The sequence below is a fragment of the Heterocephalus glaber genome, unplaced genomic scaffold (assembly GCF_053883595.1).
Source record: "Heterocephalus glaber isolate CG9 unplaced genomic scaffold, H.glaber_assembly_v1.0 deba00001444, whole genome shotgun sequence".
NCBI lineage: Eukaryota > Metazoa > Chordata > Mammalia > Rodentia > Bathyergidae > Heterocephalus > Heterocephalus glaber.
The window spans coordinates 28,315,970-28,338,445 of NW_028258297.1; the positions used below are offsets into that span (position 1 = coordinate 28,315,970).

The following is a 22,476-nucleotide window of genomic DNA, read 5'->3' on the forward strand; positions in this document are numbered from 1 at the left end:
AGGTTTCAGTTGGGAACAAAGACTCCACTGGTAGTTGGACTCCCATCCATGTGTGTTATGTTTTGGCAGAAAATTTTTTTGCATTTTGCCTGTGTTCTGCGATTTTATGGGAGACTGAGATTAAGGACAGCAGACTAATATATCTGGCAGAAGAAATTCAAGGCAGACTAATGTTGAGGTGGTGGCATGGCTACTGTTGGGAACTTTTAGCCACCTGTACTTTAAGAATCAAGAGCAAATGGTCCATGAAAATGATAAAACAAATTTTGTTTTTCTGTTTTTCAGAAAGGAAACTCCAGTAGAGTTGTGGTCTGAAAAAATAGAGCAGAACAGAACTTGGTTGCTGTAATGATTGGCATTAAAAAGCCAAATACTTTGAAACTGGACAATAGAAAAGATGGTTTTAGGGCCTCATAGGAACCATCAAGACTCCACCCTTTCTTTCTCAAAATTGCAAAATTTTGACTTTGCTTTGAAAAGACAGCCCTAGAGCATGATGTTCCAGAACATTAGTGGCCTAGGTAATTTGTTTCTCAGGATTGGGTTTATGGTGCTCAGCTATCTAGGCACATGACCCCTATAGCTAAGAGAGAAGGAAGCCTGGCTGCCACTCCAGCTGGTGGCAGACCATGGGGCCATTTACGTGGTGCTGGTTTTAGGTGCAAGCAGAATGCAAGAGTTGTGGGGTTGAAGAAGCTTCCACCTAGATTTCAGAAAAAAGGCCTGGGAGGCCAGGCAGTGTGCCCCTGAGAGGACAGTGCATGAAGCTGTGAGTGTGAAGTCTAAGGTGCAGTGGAGACCCCAGACATTTGGAGAAGCCAGGAATGTGGATCTTCTGAAGCAAATCACAAGGAGTGAGCAAAGCCAGCTCAAGAGAGAATCTGTGACTGATACAACCACCAGCAGCACCACAGAGGCAGAGCCATGCAAACCCTTTGGGGCTCCATCTTGTCAAAACTTGCCCCAGGTGTTGAACATGAAACTACAGGACTTCATGTTCGTCCTGCTGGATTTTAGACTTGCTTTGGCCCCATTCCTTTCTATCCCAATATTTCCACCTTTTGTAGTGGGAGTGATTATCTGCTGCTGTATGTTGGAAGTGTTTAACTTTCTTTCCATTTTTACATGGGCCCAGCTGAGTTTGCCTTAAATCTCAGAGGAGACTTTGGACTTGGATTTTTCAGTAATGCTGAACTGTTAGGACTTTGGCAACTCTTAGAGATGAAGAGATGGAGTAAATGCATTTTTCATAAAGGGATTATGCACAAGTCTTTTGGGAGCTGGGGCTGACTGTTATAGCTTGCATCTAGATGTCCCCCAAAAGCCTCATGTGCTCATAGGTGGGACTTTTCAGAGATGGCTGGATTATGGGCGTATATTTGATTATGAATATGTGATAACTGGATTAGTTCACTGATTGGTTTAGCAGAGTTCTGTTATGGATAATGGGAAGTGTCACCCTGTATGTGGGTGGAATTCCATCCAGCCTGGATGGAATAAATATGTAAAGGAAGGCTCCACGCTTGCAGCTTCACTGCCTTCTGCCTACTCTGCCATGAAATGTTTCTCCTCTGCCATGCCTTCCTGCTTTGGAGCTAGCTAACTATGAACTGAAACCTCCACAAACTGTGAGCTAAAATAAACCTTTCCTTATTTAAATTGTGGGTATTTTGTCCCAGCAACGAGAAAGTAATACATCCTTTTTGTTTGTTTGTTTGAAAGGCATTTTCTCACTACCTAGACCACTTTGTTACAGTGTGTTTACTTTAATTTGTCAGTATCTCAAACTGGAAAACTGGATGCTGCAATGTTCTAGTCAGTGAGGGAACTATTTTGTAAAGTTCTATAATATGAAATCAGTATGGCTGTCTGCAGTTCAGTTAACTGATTTTGGTTGGTTGGCTTGGGTTTTATTTCAGATCCTTTAGTGTCATATTCAACTGAGCCCAGTTCTGTGCTCTGAGTTATTTGCTAAAAATGTCTCAGTCATAGTCCAAATATGGTCTCTGTCTGGGACAAAGGAAAGAAAAAGATCAATGATCACAGACTCTCCAATTGTCATATAGCTTGAATGAAGGCAGCTATGCTGTAGTGATAAGTGCTTTGAACTTCGATTCACAGTAGAAATAAACTCATGATCAGCCATTAGCTATGGAAGGGGTCCAGGCACACATTCCCCAGCAGCCTAGAGTGTTGCTTCTGAGTATTGAGGCAAACTCCTACTTTTGCCTATTCCTCAAACTGTGTCCTGGGCACATCTTCAGGAAAATGATTAATAACAAGAACAATTCTGTTTATTCAGTGAGTGCTTGTCCTCATTAATTCTCACACCATCTCTAGAAGGGATGTATGACTATCTCCCCTACCTTATGAATGAAGAAAGCTAGGCTACAGTGGTGACATAGTATTTCTAGCCCTCACATTCATCCTAAGCAGACCACTTAATACAACCAACAGGCTAAAACCCACTAACATGCTAGAATATGTTAGAACAGTAAACATGCTAGAACCAGTGTGGTGTCCCAAGAACATGAGTAATGCTTTCTGAATGTCACAACCATTGACAACTACAGTTAGCTTCCTGAGTGACTCGATCCACCCTGCCATGTGCTCCAGCCCCAGAAGTTCAACACAAATAATTGCACCATGGCCGGAGTCTAATGGCTCATACTGCTCACCTCTGAACATGGAGCTATGAGTTGATATAAAATAGACTGAAAGCATAAAATAGATGAAGTTGGGTAAAATACAGTAAGAAGAGTGGAGAGGAGGGAAAATGAATATCTTCTGTTGAGCAAGCATTATGCTACTTAAAATTTCCTGAGAATGAATTTCAGTTATCTAGACAACATGTGTACTTTCAACCAGAATCAAGACTATCTGCTAAAAGAAGCAGACATGGATAAGAAGAATATTTATTTTATTGAGAAAAAAATGAACCTATGGGCAGATCAAATATAAGTAACAGTTATCAAAGAGTTTAAAATCTAGGTGTATGGGGTAACCTAATTATTCAAGGGATTCTTCACACTGGCTCATTTTGCCTTGTTCTCTCTGGTGTGCACTAACAGAGTCTCCAAGTGGCCCACAAAGAGTTCCTTCTGCGCCTTAGGCTGCACAGTGCTCACTTCTGCATCCGGCAGAAGGCATACCTGAAGTTCAGACAGGGTGCAGTTTGTGTGTCGGAAGGAGTGGCCTCCTCCTGTCTCCACTGGTGAGCTCCAGGAGGCCTCTCTACTGCTTACGGTTTGGCTGTCAGTCACCTGGCTCATTGTCTGCCAAGAAAAGAAAGAGTTGCATGCATGTAATGTCGACAGTCATTTATGGAACTCAAATCCTTTTACCCAAAATAGCTCAACAGTAAATGCAGAGTTTCAGTCCTGATCAATACACACACACACACACACACACACACACACACACACACACAAACCCCTTTTTATAATTATCACTTCTCTTTGTTCCTGTCCTCCTGTCTTACAATGCTCCTTCATATTTTCCCAACTGCTCCCATCTGAGTTCTTTCCTTGCTGTCTTCCTTGTTCTCCAGTCAGAACCTTGTGCTGTTCACCGGGGACCCCAGCAGGCCTGCCCTTGCTGCCTTGGGAGGCATCTCTGTGTTCACCTCTGCATCCTTCAAACATCAGTGGTACTTCAGTGAACTGGATGATATCCTCACTTTCTGAAGGTTTGTACTTGGGCAACTCTTGACATTTGTCATGTTCTTGATGACTGACCTGAGCCATATGAAGAGGGAAGTGGTTGCATGGTTGAAATTCTTCTCCCTCTGGAGTTTCAGGAAACACAGAGTCATTATCTTTGTCATTTTTCTTCCTTTTTTTGGTACAGGGGATTGAACTCGGGTCCTTGCGCTTGCGCAGCAGGTGGTGAAACCACTGAGCTAAATCCCCGGCCCTGTCATTTTTCTTAATTTCTTTTTCATGTTTCTGATTTTCATCACCATCTTTTGTATTTCCTTCATCATCTTTCAGACTTTCCAGGCAGGTGTGAAGCATTTTTACCAGATGTTCCACTATGCGTGCTGTACTTTCAGTGTCCTCATCCAGAACAGGGTAATGCTTACTTTGGGATCCTGCTCTGGTTCGTCCTGAATTTTATGTTGTCTGATGAGGGGTGTACTTTTACTTTCCATCCCCCTGTCCCTTTGATAGGAGGCAGGAAGTGGACTAAAGAACCTCTGTCAGAAGTCACGTTTTCCCAGGAAGTTGTGTCCTTACAGGGAAAGGTGTCCTCACAAGTGAATTCTCCACAGAGATACTGTTGTAAGAACTTAGCTCAGAAATGCTGTCCTTTGTGTCATAGTAATCACTGCTGGAGGGTGAGGACACCATGGAAATGAAGGGAGGAAAGGGAACTCTAACAATTCTGAAAGCTTCAAAAAGAAAAAGGAGATGATATTGGGGAGAAGAAGAGTGTCAGGGACTCATGGCTATGATCCACTCCTGTTTCTACTGGGAGCGACTCATTCAGACAAAAGGTTACCCTGTGTTTGCGCTCTCCAAGGGAAAGCAGAAGAGGCAGGTCTTGTAAACACCTCATTGTAAAACCACCCTCTCTACTAAATGCCTCCAGGTGATTCCACTCCTCATTTTTCCTATTACAGTTGAAATAACTTTCATCAAATATATGATAGAGGCATAAAATCTACAACATATAGTAAAGTGTAAGGATGACGTAGATAATCCCACTATCCAGAGGTGTGGATAATGGTCATTAAAACATTCTGTTGGATTTCCTTATAATCTTGTCCTCTTCTTCGTACAAGTGTATAGGTACACATACCCATATATATGTAGATGACACACAAATAGAAACAGATTATTACATTTTATGGCAACCTATAATAATCATGTATGTGTATTTGGTGATTCTTGTCCATAAATCTCTGAATTTGCCTCTTATGACATTCATATACATATTACTTATAGACCAAGTATCACAAATACATTACAAACTTACCACAGTTGATACCAAATTGCTGTCCAGACAGGTGATAGCCATTTCACACACTCACTCTCCCACCATCGAATGGCACATTTAGTACATTTTTCATGATGCCCTGCTAGTAGCTGGAGGTGGAAGAGCATGTGAACACACACACACACACACACACACACACACACACACACACACACACGCAGAGCTTACCGTGCTGTTTTGGTGATGGCCCTGCTTTATGACAGCTTACCTGAAAGATGGCCTCTAATTCCTGGAACATAAACAGGACATGTGGGAAACCCTTCAGTTTTGAGTTTCCATTGTTAACATTCTAATGGTCATAGTCTGTGTTCTTGGACTGCTGGTTATATTGACAATATCAGACACAGTTATAGCCAGAGCAGGAAACAGAGAAAAAGAGGGTAGAAAACCACAGGATCTGTCCCCTTAGTTTCAAAATATTTTGTACACGTACCATGCAGGCTGAAGCAGATCTCTCATGAGGGTAGAAGGACAGATGTCATGGGGGTTAGGAATCTCAAAAATAGTATAAACCACCTATCTCTGGAGGCAAGATCATCAGCAATAAATCTCCTATGTCTTCCAAATAATAATATGTTCTGGATTTATGTTTTAAGCCTGAAGCCAGCAAGAATATTGACTTTAAGAACTGGAGCATGTTCTAAAATCCATTTGAGTTGATGGAAGTTAGGACCTAAATATATAGAGGAGGAAGTTTCCAACTTAGAAGTTAAGCTTGTATGATGGTCAGTGACCTGTGCCAAATGGACAGGGTCTTGGGGTTTCGAGATATTGGTTAAACATTATTCTAGTTTTGTTTTATTTTGATTTTTGAAACTAGGTCTCTCTATGTAGTTCAAGCTGGTCTCAAACTCACTATGTATAACGGGCTGGCCTCAAATTTGCAGTGATCCTCCTGCCTCAGCCTCCTAAGTGCTGATATTATAGGCAGGTGCCATCACACCCAGCTTGATTCAACATTCCTGGTGTGTCTTTTAAAATATTTCTGGATGGGATTTCCATGTTGCCAGCTGACCCAGTGAAGACTAGTGTGGTGGGCTTCATCCAGTTCACAAGAGGTCTGACCAGAGCGCAAAACTGAGGAAAGGAGATCTTGCTCGGCCTGACTGTCCTGGGAGGAGGCAGCAACCTTTCCTCCTTCCCATCACTGACTGAAACTTCTCTGTCAGCTCTGCTGCTCCTCAGACCTTCAGATTCAGACCACAGCTTCATCACGGGCTCTCCTGGGTCTCCACCATGCAGACGGCAAATATTGGGAAGTCTCAGCCTCTGTAATGAGCCAATGACCTATAATAAATTTCTTCTTTGGGGAGTATAAGATACCTACTACTTCTGTTTCTCTACAGAATCTAAACCACTTACTTATGATTGTTTGAAATAAATAATTAAAAAGTATAAGAGGAAACATCATGATGAACTTGTGACATTGTGTGCTGGAGGCTCAAATAGTAACTGAGGTAATGCCAACATCATTCCAATTACGAGACAACATGAGATGACTTCCCCTGTGTGGTATTTGACACAGTCTGTGGAAAGTATCAGTCAGGAAAGGCACAGAAAGACAGGCACCTTCACAGACTGCAGGTCACTAAGGAGAAACCAACTCAATGTGTGAGTGTGGATAGGATCAGATAGAGCAGAGAAAGAGTGGAAGAACTAGGGAAATTCCAGTAGTGTCTTCATCCTGGTTTATGGCATTGCACCCATGTTGATATCCTGGGTCCATCATTATGCTATGGTGGAGTAAGAGGTTCACATTGCAGGAGTAGACAGAGGGATGTATGGATACACTTTACCATGCTTTTTAACTTGTTTGCACTCTGAAAACTAGGTCAGAAAGCTAAAAGAATACATAAAAATATGGAAAATTATATAAGAAAGACTTTTTTGGGGGGCTGGGGATTTAGCTCAGTGGTTTCTCCACCTGCTGTGCAAGCGCAAGGACCCGAGTTCGATCCCTGGTACCTTAAAAAAAAATAAAGAAAGATTTTGTATTTAAAACTGGTTGAATCTTAATTTTTTTATACCTGGGTCATTATTTTTAAAAACAAGGAAACATTCCTGAGAAAACTCAAACCCCTTTTCCTTTCTTTCCTCATCCCTTTGTTCCTCCATTTTGCCAGAAGAAAGTTTCTGAATGTTATGTTTATCTTATGTGTGTATTAATGCTACTTCACACTAATATGTTGCCTCATCCTCTGACTCACAGACCTAGATAAATAAGCATTCATTTAATACCAGTGAACCATGCCCTTAAAAATAGTTATGAGGGTAAATTCTCTATTTACTTTGCCAATAAGAATATTTAGGGAAAAATCATGCATGAAAGTTCATGTTTATATGACATAGATGTCGTTCATGTACATGAACAACAACCAGTGCTTTTTAGAAAAGTGGAAGCATCTTTAGCCCTATTGGTTGTTTTCTTTTACAGGAATCATTGTGAACAAGACTTCCTTTTTCCAGTTCAAAACCTTAGCTGAAATATTTATCGTGTTTATTCAGGGAGTGAGACAGAAAGTCCATTGAAAACTCATAGACCATTGTGAACACCATCGTATCATGAAAATTGTTTTGCAGCATCCACTGTTCTAAATAAAAAACTTCTAGTGCCCACCAGAAATAGATGAGCATACTGTGCTTGATTTGGTTTTCTGTTTACATGAGCCTTTGATTGGTCATTCAAATGCTAACTGTCCCAGGGCAGGGAGTAAAAAGAATGATTAAACTTGTATCTCAACCTACCATAGCAAAGTGTGTTTTTAACTCCCTATGTACAGATTGTCGCAGTCAGTCTTTACAGCACGGTTTTCCAGCAGGCCGCCACGTAGTCACCTCACGTTAGCTCAGATGAACTTCCCTAAGTCCTGTAGCCAGGCTACGGGCATGAAGAAATCTGTGTTTCTTTTTCTTTTAATTTCTGATGTTAGAACTAAACACAATCATTTAAATAGTTACCAAATGCATAAAATATATAGCTTTTTTATTGTATGGCCTCCCGTCAGACCTGCGGATATTTCAGGCTTATGATAATGGCTCATGAGACATCAAATGTAATTATCTTTTCTACCTCTTTTTGTTGTCTTTAGAAAATTTTTTTTATTTTCAGTGTGGATGTTTTGGGTTTAAATTCAATAATTAATGCCTGTTGATTTCCTAGGAAGATCTAGTCCCTGTATTCTGCTGCTTCCAGCCTCAGCAAGCCCATTTTTAACCTTACATGTTTTCACCTATAACATACTGAGCAGGATGTGTTCCTTGAAGTGCTTGTAGAATAATTAGGCATTAAGTATGTGGGATGATCAGTAAATGATTTATTGGTTTATTTCCACTCCATGTTTGAGGAAACAAACTCCTTCCTTTGTTTTTTTTTTTTTTTTTTTGGTACCGGGGATCGAACTGCGGTCCTTGCACTTGTGCAGCATGCGGCAAAACCACTGAGCTAAATCCCCGGCCCCACTCCTTCTTTTGTTTTGCTTCTCTTGGAACATGTTTTTATCCCAAAGCTTCAGAATGGACTAGTTTGCAGCCCTGCTCATGTATAAAAATCATACAGATTTCATAAGTGTAGCTCCAGTTATATGACTATCTGAGTCTGTCCCCTCACTTGATTGGAGCTTCTCTGAGATCAAGGTGGATCCATGATGTTCCAGGTGGTGCCTGCACCTGCCAGAGTGGTGTCTGATGGACACACAGCTCCACGACCTTGGCAGGTGTGTTAGTCACTTTCCTCAAAATACCTGACACCCACAGCTCAATGGAAAAGAGATTTACTTTGGCTCATGTTTCAGTCCGAAGTTGGCTGGCTTCCAAGGCAGGAGGGCATGGTGGAGGAGTATGGTGGAGGAAAAGCTGCTTGCCTCGTGGTGGTCAGGAAACAGAGAGAGAAGGGAGGAATGAGGATAGAGATAGACCCTTTCAGGTTACGCCCCAGGGAACTATCTCTCCTGTTGAGGTCCTACCTCCTCACAGCAAGTCAGCTGCACTGCCCCCATACTCCAGCAATTTTTCAAAAGCCTCCCCTATGGCCACATGAGGCTTTTAAAAAAAATTCATTAAGTTTATTGGTACATTTTAGATATACAACATGATGACATTCATCATTGGGAATTTGCACCTTTACATGTTCTATCGTGGTTCTTATTTTTCCCCCATTGCCCTGCCCTCCTTTCTACCCCTCCACCTCTCCTTGTTTACAAAGACTTTGTTTCTTTTTTTCCTTTTCTCATATTTAGTCCTTTCCCTTCCCCTACCCCTCCCACTTCCCCTTCCCCTTTGCCACTTTTTTTCCTATTTCACATTACCTATTATACCTTTTAGACCTTATTTACACTTTTAGTTTCTCACAAGAGAGAAACTTTTCGGCATTTACACATGTGTGTCCTATTTATTTCACTTAAGAGTATGTCCTCAATGTGGATCCATTCAGCTATAAATATCTCTAGTATCTAATTCTTCATTTCAGAAAAAGTATTTCATTTTGGGAAAAAACTCACATCTTCTTTATCCAGTCTTCAGTTGATGGGCAAGTGGGGTGTTTCCAAGTTTCAGCTATTACAAACTGTGCTGCTATAAAGATGTTTGCACATATATTGCTGTGGTATGACAGTTACAATTCTTTGGGGAAGATCCCCAGCAGGGGAATAATTGGGTAAAATGGGACCTCCACTCCTAGTTCTTCGAAGTATCTCCATACTGATTAGCACAGTGCTTGCACCAGTCTACACTCCCACCAACAGTGGAGAAGGGTTCCTTTTTCCCCACAACCCTGACAGCATTTGTAATTGGTTGATTTCTTGATAGCAGCCATTCTTTCTGGGGTGAGGTGGAATCTCAGCCTTGTTTTCATTTGCATCTCTTGAATGATCAGTGAGGTTGAACATTTTTTCATATGTTTATTTGCTGTTTCTACTTCTTTGTCTGAGAAATGTCTGTTCATTTCAGGTCCTTTGGATTGGGTCTTTAAATTTGAAAGGTCTTATTTCTACAAGTTCTTTATATACACTAAATAGTAGACCTTTGTCTGAGGAACAGCTGGTAAAAAGTTTTTCCCACATTGTGGGTTGTCTCTTCACTCTGCTGGTGGTTTCTCTTGCTGTGCAGAAGCTTTTTAATAGTACGAGATCCCAGTTGTTGATTCTTTGGGTTAGTTCATGTGCAATTGAGGTTTTGTTCATGAAATACTTTTATATGCCAATGTCTTCAATAGTTCTACCTAACCTCTCTTCTAAAAGCCTGTTCAGTGTTTCTGTTTTAATATTGAGATTTTTGATTCATTTTAGATTAGTTCATGGTAAAAGATAGAGATCTAGTCTTAATCTTTGACAAGGTGAAACCCATTTTTTCCAGCACTATTTATTAAAAAGGCTCCCTTTTCCCAGTGAGGGTGTTGGGATTTGTCAAAGATGAGGTGGCTGTGTATGTCTGGAGTAGTTTTTGCATTTTCAAATCTATTCTACTAGTCCTCAGGTCTGTTTCCATTCCAGTACCATGCTGTTTTTTTTTTATCACAGTAGCTTTGTAGTATAGTTTCAAGTTGGGGATTGTGATACTCCCTACCTTGTCTCTGTCACCTAGAATTGCTTTTGCTATTCTAGGTCTCTTCTTGTTCAAATGAATTTTTTGATTGTTTTCTCAAGGTCTGTGAAGTATGCTGTTGGAATTTCAACTGAGATTGCATTGAATCTACATAGCAGTTTTGGAAGTATGACCATTTTCACTATATTGGTTCTTCCTACCCAGGAGCAAGAAATGTCTTTTCATTTTCTGATAGTAGACCTCTTCGATTTCTTTTTTCAGAGTGCTATAGTTTTCAGAGTAGAGGTCTTTGATCTCTTTCATTGCATTGATTCCTAGGTATTTCATTATTTTGGATGCTATTGTGAAAGGAGTTGTTTCTCCAGTTCCTGTTTCAGTGACTCTATTGTTTGTGTACAGCAAAGCTATTGATTTTTGTGTGTTGACCTTGTATCCAGCTACTTTAGTGAATTTGGTTATTAAGTCTGGAGCACTTTTGGTGGAGTTCTTGGGGTCTTCTATATAGAGTATCATGTCATCTGCAAATAATGACAGTTTAACTTCTTCATTTCCTATGTTTATTCCTTGCATTTATTTCTCTTGTCTACTTGCTGTTTCTCATATTTCCAGAACTATGTTGAACAGGAGTGGTGATAATGGACATCCTTGTTTTGTTTTTGATTTTAGTGTGAAGGATTTCATGTTTTGACCATTTAGTATGATATTTGCTGTTGTTTTTCATAGATGGCTTTGATCAGGTTGAGATAGAGACTGTTCCAATTTTCTGTAGGGTTTTTATTACCAGTGGGTGTTGAATTTTGTCGAATGCTTTTTCTGCATCTATTGAGATGATCGTAGCATTTTTTTCCTTGGCTCTGTTAATATAGTGCATTACATTTATTGATTTTAATATATTGAACCATCCCTGCATCCTTGCAATGAATCCCACTTGTTCAGGGTGTATGATCTTGATCTTCTGCATTCTGTTGGCCAATATCTTGTTGAGTATTTTTGCATCTATGTTCATTAGTGAGATTGGCCTATAGTCCTCTTTTTTCAGTTGGGTCTTTCTCTGCTTTTGGGATCAAGGTGATACTTGCTGCCAGGAATGAATTTGGGAGTATTGCTTTCTTTTGATTTCATGGAAGTGTTTAAACAGTAGTGGCAATAGTTCTTTTCTAAATGTCTTGTAGAATTCAGCAGTGAAGACATCAGGACCTGAGTTTTTCTTTGTTAGTAAGTTTTTAATTACATTTTCAATTTCATTGATTGATATTGGGTTGTTCAGAATGTTTAGGTCTTCTTCATTCAACTTTGGTAATTCATATGTATCTAGAAATCTGAACATTTCTTCTGTGTTTTCCATCTTAATGGAGTAAAGGTTCTCAAGGTAGGTATCAATGATCCTCTGGATTTCTGTTGGTTCTGCTGTAATTTCACCCTTTTCATTACTAATTGAATGGATTTGGGTCTTTTCTTTCCTTCTTTTGGATAAGGTTGGCTAAGGGTTTGCCAATTTTGTTTATTCTTTCAAAGAACCAACTCTTTGCTTCATTGATTTTTTTGTATCATTCTCTTAGTGTCCATTGCTCTGATCTTTATAATTTCCTCCCTTTTACGACCTTTGGGTTTGTCCTGCTCTTCTTTTTCTAGAAGCTTGAGGTTCAGCATTAGGTTGTTTATTTGAGCTTGGTCTGTTTTCCTAATATCAGTATTTAGTGCTATGAATTTCCCTGTCCAGACTGCTTTCATTGTTTCCCATGAATTCAGATATGTTTTATTGTCATTGTCATTTAATTTTGAAAACTGTATAATTTCTTCTTTAATTTCCTCTGTGACCCATTGGTTATTCTGACGTGGGTTGTGCAGTTTCCATGTGTTTATGAAGTTCTTGTGGTTTCTTTTACTATTGATCTCTAATTTCATTGCACTACAGTCTAATAATATACAGGGGATAACTTCAATTCCTTTGCATTTACTTAAACATGTTTTATGGACAACTATTTTAGAGAATGACCTATGTGCAGCTGCAAAGAATGTGTATTCTGATCATGTGGGGTGGAACACTCTGCTAACATCTGTTAAGTCCATTTGTTCATGAGTTTGGTTGAGTCTTAGTATTTCATTTTTTATGTTTTAACTAGCTGATCTATGTATTTGTGACAGTGGGATATTGAGGTCTCCCACTGATATTGTATTAATGGTTATTTGATTTTCCATGTCTGTTAGTATTTGTCTTATATAGTTGGATGCACCAGTGTTTGGTGCATATAGCTTTGTTTGTCACCTTTTCCTCTTGGAATGTTCCCTTTACAAAGATGTAGAGCCCTTCTTTGTCTCTCTTAATTAGTGTTCATTTGAAATCCATTTTCTTTGTAAATAGGATAGCTACTCCTGCTTTTTTTTCAGGTTCCTGTTGTGTGGAGTATTGTTTTCTACTCTTTCACTTTCAGTCTATGAGTTTCTTTTTGAATTAAGTGTGTTTTTTGCATACAGCACATTGTTGGGTCTTGCTTCTTTACCTATTCTGCCAGTTTATTCCTTTGACTTGGTGAATTGAGATCATTAATATTGATAGTTAAAACTGATATATATTGACTTTTCCTTGTCATGACTGTTGTTGGATTCTCTTTCTTTGCATTTAATTTCTTGTCTTGCCTGATGGATTCATTCTGCTGGGCTTCATGGGGTTATGGCCCTCATTGTCTTTTCCTAGGATATTGTTTAAAATTTTTTGTAGTGCTGGTTTGGTATTCATGAAGTTCCTCAGGTACTGTTTGTCATGAAAATATCTTATTTCTTCATTGATTTTGTAAGATAGTTTTGCAGGGCATGTCAATCTGGGTTGGAGGTTGTTTGCTTTAAGGGCTTGAAATACTTAACCCCAGGCTCGTTTGCCTTGAGTGTTTGTTGTTGAGAAGTCTGCTGTGATTCTGATGGGCTTTCCTTTGTATGTGATTTGTTTCTTTTTTCTAACTGCTTCTAGTATTTTGCTCTTCTGTTGGGTTTCTGGAATCTTGATTGTTACATATCTAGGTGTAGATTTTTTTGATCCTGATGAGTTGAAGTCCTATATGCCTCACTTATCTGTATGTGAAGTTATTTCCCCCTGGTTGGGAAGTTTTCTGCAATAGCGCTGTAAACATTTTTTTTTATGTCATTTGCACTCTCTCCTGTTTCTTCATTGATTTGGTCTCTCTTATGTTATTGTTCTTTGCATTATCTAGCAGCTGGTGGATTGATTTCTCATAGTCCCTTGCTATTTTTAAGAAATCTTCTCCTTTGTGGTCACTAATCACAATCCTGTCTTCTATATCTGATATTCTGTCTGCACATTGACTCATTTTGGTCTGTAAACTTTCAGTGGAGTTTTTAATATCCTAGATATCTATTTGTGTGTGTTTTATGGATTCCATTTTTTTTCCTATGCTGGGATTCCATCATGTTCCTGAGCTCCTGTATTTTTTTAAATCTATGTCTGCTCTAGTGTTATTAATCATCTTTCATTGTAGACACTGTCTCTTTTGATACCTGAGAAATAATTTCTGATTTTATTTTTCCATGTTGTTTTTCATTGCCAGTTCATGGATTCCAAGTGGTTGTTTCAGACTTTTCCATCTCATTCCCCCTTCAGTTGCCTTTGGTGAGCTGGAAGTCTGTTTTGAGTCTTGTTTAGGTGTCTTTTCATTTTGGTCAACTGCAGTATGATTTGCCTTTATTGAGGTGACTGTTTGGTCTCCCAGTGGGTTACAATTTTCAACAAGTCTCAGACAGGCCTTCTCTTTAATCCTCACCACTGTGCCAGTCCTTGAGCTCAGAATGATGGCCTTCTGGATCCCTGCTCTGCAGTGTGCTCTTGTCCTGGTAGGCCTATGACTGGGGCCTGTTTGCCCAAGACACTGTTGTTCCAGTGGGCTTCTCCACATGAGACATTTGAGGGGCATCTAGACATAAACCATAGTATTCCACCTCTGGTGCCCAAGACTTATGTGCTTCTCTTTATGCAAAATGCAAGTAATCATCTTTAAGAGCTTCCAAAGTCTCAACAGTTTCAGCATTGCTGAAAAGTCTAAATTCAAAACTTCCTTTGAGTCTTAAGGCAAACTCTTTCACTAACTCTGAGCCCCTGTTAAAATAAAAAAGAAAGTTAAATCATTCTGACACAATGGCACAGGGTAAACATTCCAATCTGAAAGGGAGAGATAAGCAGATAGAAAGACATCACACCAAAGCAAGATGGGATCTCAGCAGGGCAAGTATTAAATCTTATAGCTCTGAGATAGGCAAGAAGAATCTAGCTCTCCTATTTTTCCTGAGTGTGCCTGAGGGGTTGTGTGTCTTAACCAGTGGGGATTGCACCCCTTTTCTTGCTTTCCTTTGCTCCTCTTTGCCTCTCCAATGTCCTGAGACAACTTTCTTTGGTATATGCCCTGGACATCTAGTGGCCACTCGCTCCACTCCACTCCAAGATGGGTACATCTTGACTATCAAAGAGGTGCCCCTCCCCTGCTTCCACCACTTCAGATGTTACTGTTGCCTTTTTGAAGAGAGGAGGTTGCACCCTGGCTTGGACAAATTCAGGGTGGAAGGAATCTGGGCCCATTGTTCACATCCCCAAACCCTGCAGCTAGCCTTCCAGACATGACAGCAGAGGCTTTCCTGGAGTTCTGCACCAATCCTGGGCCTGTACTTAAATCAATCAGAGATCTGAAACAGTTGTATAAACAGCAGTCCCCACGCATTTCTGGGGTTCATCTAGGAGGGCTCCATCCAATGTAATGTCACTACTGTGCAATAGCACATGTCCTGTTAAAATAAAGACTCACTTTGGTGGTCCTGTAAACCTATTTATGAATTATTTTTTGTTTAGTGTGGGCTCCAAAAGTCCTACAAATCTTATCCTGCATAGTATGGACAGAGCAGTTGCTTCAAAAGAAAGAGTAGTAAACACTAAGGAAAGTTAGCATCAAAGAGCTCCAGAGACACGCAGCCAACAAAGATGAGTAGCAGAGACCAGCATCCAGGAGAGTTGACCTACAGTGTGTGGCACAAGCCAGCACTGGACAATGGCAGCTGTGAGTGGCAGTGAGCAGCAGCTGGCTGTGTCAGTGGTTGGCATGCAGCCTTATCCAATGTCATCTGATGATGTCTAAACTGCTAGCTGAGCTTCACTATGCCAATTCATGATTTCCACCTGAAAAGAATCCTAAGCTGATTGACAGTAGCTCCATGCCCAGCACCCAGGGCAAAGATATGAAATTCAAAGAGCTTGAGTGGTCCCACCCATACAGTATTGCTGGTGGTCATAGGTCTCATGACTTCTCTATTGGGCTGGTTTTTCTCACTGTCTCTGGCTTTCCTCAAATGTTCCACATTAGTGGGTTCTGGAACTTTTGGGGGTCTCCACTGTGCTTTTGGATTCATTCTCACAGATTCTTACACTACCCTCTCAGGGACACACTTCCTGGCCTCCCAGGCCTTCTGAAATCTGAGTGGGAGCCTTTCTGAGTATACAACTTTTGAGCTCTGGCTTATATGTAGATTTCCTCCCAATGTCTAATGTGGTCATAGATGGGGAGTTTCAAATGTGGTTGAATTAGGGTGTATCAATGTGGATTAAGAATGTGACACTGGGATTAAGGTGTGGAATATGGAAGCCCCATGCTGGGTACTGGTAGCACAAAACAATAGGCTTTCAGCTTGTATAGAATATAAAGGGAGAGAGGGAAGGCAGTCCTGCTGCTGCTTGCTGCTTTTCTACCTCCTGCCTGCCTTCCCAGACTGTTTCTACTCTGTGATACCCCTGTGCCATGCCACCCTGCCTTGGAGCCAGGTGACTATTAACTGAAATCTCTATAAATTATAAGCTGAAATAAACCTTTACTCCTTTAACTTTGGGTGTTGAGTATTTGGTCTCAGCAATGAGAAAGAAACTAAGGCATTTTACTTTTTTCCATTCCTGGATAACCAGCACCATGTACTGATAACAAGGGCTGATGGTAACTAGAGCATCAGGCAGGCCCCCTTGAGGCCTCTTGAGGCCTCCAACAGCTTGAATAGCTGAGCATTGTGAACTTAATTGCAGAGAGTCAGTTCCCTAGCCATTCTCAACCAAAGTGCCCTGGGTCTCTCTTTTCAAAGCAGTCTTTTACTTTTGCAACCTTGAGCCAGAGAAGTATGCGGTCTTTCTGGTTTTTATGATGTACACAAGCCATCTTTTCTATTGCCCTTTTGTAAACTATTTGGCTTCTTCTTCATCTTTTCAGCACCCTTCTTGTCTAAGGCACCACTTTTGCAGGGTCTTCCTTTTTGGCCAAGCTGAAAACTTTTCAAAAAGCTTTTTGCTCCAGGATTTCAGTATAAACTTGACTAAAAGTAAATAGTGTCCCTACTACAGTCTGAACATTAGGCTACCTTGAAATTTCTTCTGCTGGATTCATTGATCCATTCTGCTCAAAATGAGTTTCACACAATGTCTCAGGACATGAGCAACATATAGACAAATATTCTGCTAGAACACATGTCCTAGAGTCCTAAAGTTAATAGAATCTTGTTCCCAAATGAAACCTCCTCGGTCTGGTCCTTTCTTCTTCTTCTTTTTTTTTTTTTTTTATGATATTGGTCTTGGTACCTAATTCCAGCTGTCCAAGAGTTTTCTACTAAATATGTTTGAAGGGTGTTTGTAGACTCCCCAGGAAACATAAAAGGACAGACCAAAAGGCAGAGTCAGTATTTTATGACCTTTTTTAAAAAGACCAGTAAAAAAACATTCAAAATAATTCTCCAGGGGATGTTAAGGGAAAGACTAGAAGTAGAAATGAGGCTTAGAAATGCTCAAGATTGACAATCTGAGAAAGACTTCCAGGGTTCATTGTCAGACAGGTGGGCATAGTGAGTTCTCATAGGAGAAATCAGGAAGGGGTAGTGGCCTATGTTTCTCTTATACTGTGCAAACCAGAAGGTGGTAAACTGTATCTGAAAAGCAATGGAAAATGAATGTGAATAGCGGCAGGTAATGTAAGTGTCTTTTTAGAATAATAACTGGCTGTGGTTTAATTAGAAAGGACCTGGGGAGAAGAGAAGTATAATGGAACAGGTGAGCCATTGATGGTGGTGGGGCAAGTTGAGGCCCGGTATTTCTGTGTCTCTCAGTCATTATCATTAGAGTCCCACAAGCAGCCCTCCTGCTAGCCAAAACATTCTGTCCCAGTCCCCTTCATTCCTGTCAATCATTCATGCTTCACTACTTTTCTGTCCAACCTACTCTTACTTAGCACAGCTTTTGCTGCCCTTCCTGGGGCTGAGTAGAACTAAGCTGTGGGAGCTTCCCCACCTCAGCACCACAGGTCCTGCAGCACCTGTTAACGAATGTGATGTGTGTGTGCACCGTGGCTCCTTCCTGTTAGCTCTCCCTGAGGTGCATATCTTGGAAGACCCTTCATTGCTCCACATGCGTGTGAGGTGGCCTGTGATTTTGGGAATGTGTTAGTGAAAGGGATATGGATTAATGAAAACTACAGACAGGGATTTTCAAAAGCTCATGAAGTTAAAGTTAAGTAAGAAATTGAATCAAGTCAAAATGGCAAGGAAAAATTAGAAGCCTCAAGGCAGTGAGAGCAAACATTTCCCCAAACCTCTCCAAAGCAAAATTTAAAGCTGTAAACCAGGTCAGTGGCTGCCAGAAGCAGGAATCAGTGATATGGTACCCACTGAAAATGGTAAAATTGAGGTTTTGAGGGACAGGGATAATTTAGCTCAGTACTGTCAATAAAAATGCAGCTTGATTCACAATTCAAATCATTTAACTTTCAACTTTCTACTAGGTACTTTTTTTTAAGTAAGAAGAGTCCATGAGTGATCTGACATCATGAGAAACGTCTGCTGGGGGCATCTGGATGCACAAACACAAGTGGAAGTGATGGTCTGAGAATCACTGCCAAGCAGGGAACAGGGGAGATGGCCAAGACTGACCCCCAGACTGTGCAGGACCTCAACTTGGTGGGTACCCTCCACCCCTCAGACTCTCCCATGGTGCTTTCAGACCAGGTCCCAGCAGATCACCAGAAGTGTTGATGGGAGAAGTCCTGATCCACTGGACTGATCTTGAGCAGGCTGGGGCAGGAGAACTGGAAGGTGAAAACAAAGTAGCTGCCACAAAAAAGAGTTGAAGTTTGCTGATGATTAACACTGAAACATCATTTTTCCAAGGCAAGAGAAGATTTCTGAGGAGTTTTGCAAGTAAATAATTGGTGTAGACAGGTTTTTTTTTATTAAAAAGTATGCATATTTTGTGGGAGGGTACCTGGGGTCGAACCCGGGACCTTTTACATGGGAGGCAAGTGGCAGTAACCACTGAGCTAAATCCCCATCCTACCACCCCCCATTTCTTAAACCCAGTATTTTCACATCTTGAAACTTGGCCAGTTGTGTTCTTAACTGTTATTATAATTTTTTCCCATTAAGTTTATTGATACATTTTAGGTATAAAATACAGTTACATTCATCATTGGTATCTTGGTTCTTATTTTTTCCCTTCCCCTGCCCTCCCTTCACCCCTCCACCCTTCCCTATTTACAAAAACTTTGTTTCCATTTTTTTCATTTTCTCATATTTTTTCTTTTCCATTCTTTCCTTTTCCCTATCCCTCCCACTTCCCCTGCTCCTTTAGACCTTTTCTTCCTATTACACAATATCAATTATACATTTTTAAAATTATAATATCAAAATTTAGAGGACATTATCACAGATTTTACAGAATTTAAAAGGATATAGAAAGCATATTACAAAAATATTTTCTGAAATAAATTTGACTTCTAAGAAGTACTTTGGAAGACAAATTAATGAAACTGATTCTGGAGGAAATATAAAATTTGAATAGCACCTATTAAGGAATGTATGTTCCTAGCTTGAAAACCTACCTATATGACAACAACAGGCTCATATACATTTTAACTGATAAATTATATCAAACATTTAAAGCAGTAAAAAGAAGGAACACGTCTCCCCTCATTTTTAGAAAATTAACATTGTTTTAATCCTAAAACTGGATAAAGATAATAGGAAAAAAAAGTATGAATATAGATAGAAATTTGTTTAACAAAGAAAACTCTTAGAAGTCAGATCTGGCAGTATGTAGAAAGTGGTTTTATTAGAGGGAGGGCAGTGTTAGCTCAGCATTGGAAGATCCACTCCCAAAAGTCATCATTTTAACAGAGGAAAGGAAAAAGCCATATGATCCTGTCACTAGTTGGAGAAAAAATATTGGACTTAATTCTGTAGCTGTTCACGGTAAAAGCTATCAGGAGACTAGAAGTAGAGCAGAACCTTCTCAACAGATCAAAGACATGCACTCCATACTTCCAGCAAAAACGCCTTATACGAATGGAGAAGATACAATGCTTTCTCCCTAAGGTGAGGAACAAGGGCAGATATGACTACTCTTCATCTGTCTAATAAACTTTGAAACAGAGGCCTAAACAAAAATAGTCTGGCAATAAAATGACACAATTAGGATACGATTGGCAAGGTAGAAAAAAAATCTTTCTATGTAGATGAAATGATCATCTACAGAGAAAATACTAAGAAATCTCTAGGAGCCCCTAGAACTTGTATTTGAATTTAGCAGGATTAGAAAACACAAGGTATATATAAAAATTCAGGTCTATGCATACTTGCTATAAATGAAGAATTGGATATTGAAATTTAAAAGTTATGTAGCAGTACAAAGGACCCAGAAATGTAAAAATAATAAAAAACAGTGTTGGAAGACATTTCATACCTAATTTTAAGACTTCCTCTAAAGCTACAATAATCAAGGCAGTTTTGGTATAAGGAAAGACATATAGATCATTGAAATAAAACAGAGAATGTAGAAAGTGAACCACACATATATGGTCCACTAAGTTTTGAAAGATTATTTAACATTAACATTTTATAGAATATAAACTCAATTCAAGTGTGCTCTTTTTTTTTTCTTTTTTTTTTTTAGGTACCAGGGATCGAACTTGGGTTCTTGTGTTGGCGCAGCAGGCGGTGAAACCACTAAGTTAAATCCCCGGCCCTCAAGTGTGCTCTTTATTAAGCTTTGGCAGTTCCTGGATAAAATCGCCCAATTTTATAGTGTCCCTTTGTGAAGTCATTTTTTCCTGTCACTCCTTTTGTACTAGTTTGATAAGAGTTACTGTAAATTCTTTTTAGACAAACTAAACCTTCCAATCACTTTGTTATGAGGACCACAAAAGTTCAATGATTCCATAATAAAATGAAATTGCCATGACTATTCTGCTGCAAAATTCTGCCCTCAGGTCAGTTAGTGGGACTGCATGCTTAACGTGTAGCGTCCCATTCTTCACCTGGACCCGAGCAGTTGAATTCCGTGTGCAGAGCCATTTCCAGTCTCATACCTGGCAGATGGAAATGAGTGGCTGCCTACTGCAGGCCGACATTGGGACTTAGGAGCAGTTGGCTTCCTCAAGTAACAGATGTCAGAGGCAGGGCCCCCAGCCAAAACTATCTGCTGTAAATAAAGGTACCTGAAATTCTGCTAGAAAAATAAAAAGGCAAAGGTAACAATTTTAGTTTATTCAGTGTAACTCATAAAAAGTATTGTAATCTCACTATAAAATAAATATAAAATTACCAATACTTACTTTAGCTGAGCGTTCCCTTAGGCTATATACCAACGGATGCTATCTGAGGTCCTCCCAGAGAGGAGACAGGGCCCTCAACTCACTCTGGGTTGGTTCCTGGCTCTTCCTGCAGTGAGAGGCATAAATAGATTTATGATGTAGGTTTAGAAAATAAAAGAAAATAGGGAAGGGACTTGAGTTTGAGGAGCCAAGGGGGCATGGCGCTGACAAAGAAAGTCAGACAAAGGAATGGGACCTGTTTTCTCAGAGGGGCTAAGTTGGACTCATCTGTTGTTGATTGTTATCTTCGTTCTGGTTTTGCAAGATGGTTGTGGAGAAAGTCTTAGTGCTTGAGAGGGCAAGTTGGTCTCCATGAGATGATTTTTGCTGCCTGGAACAGTCTCAGTGTTTTCAAAGGCTCTGCTGGAATCCAAATGACTTGAGGTTTAGGGCAATGACTAGAGATTTCTGGGTATCTAATGGTAGTTGAATGTCCTTATAAATCTTTTCTTGATGTTCTCAGTTTCAACATCAAGATATGAGAATGAGACAGGTTCTGTAAAATTAGTGTCTTTGTCTTAGTGACAGTCTCATGTAGTTCAGGTTGGCCTCGAACTCCCTATTTAGCCCAGACTGGCTTGAAACTCATGGCAATCCCACTACCTCAGTCTCCCAAATGCTGAGATTCCAGGTGTGTGCTACTACACTCGAAAACATTAGTGTTAATGAAACTTGTTTTGTCAGCTTGAAGGCAGATGTGGTGATACACCCGGAATTCTAGCAACTCTAGCAGGCTGAGACAGGAGAATCATAAACTCAAGCTCAGTGTAAGCAACCTAATGACTTAATAAGAATCTAACTGAAAATAAAAAAACAAAAAGTTCTGGGGATGCACCTTCATAAGTATGTTCTGGGTTTAAACCCTGAGATCAGGAGCAGAGGGAAAATTTTGAAATTGCTAAGAGAACTAGTAATTAGGGGGATACAATGTCTAAGAACAATTAAGGACTTTGAATAAAGGGTGCCTGAGAAAGAAGGAGAGCCTGCACTTTCTGTGAGCCAGAAGGGGAATAAGGAATGGTGAAGAAAACAGGAGGGTGTTTGAAATGGAGAAGAGGCTTCAAAGGTCTTGTTTTGCAGTGGAGGGAAGATGCACATCAGCCGACCCTGATCGTTGCAGTCATGTGACCAAGGGGTCACTGCTTACAAAGGAAGTTGGCAGTGACCAGGGGCTTGGCAGGGTAGGAAGGACTCAAGCAGGACAGAAACTTGCTGCTAGGCCCATATGCTTAAGTCAGCAACAGGTGCAGACCACTTTCTCCACTACAGT

At 40.2% G+C, this 22,476-nt stretch overlaps 1 pseudogene; it reads right to left on the minus strand.

Moving 5' to 3' along the window:
- Window positions 1–3,550: 3,550 nt before the first annotated feature.
- Window positions 3,551–4,352, minus strand: LOC147827535 (uncharacterized protein C12orf71 homolog; annotated as a pseudogene).
- Between the last annotated feature and the right edge of the window lie 18,124 nt (window positions 4,353–22,476).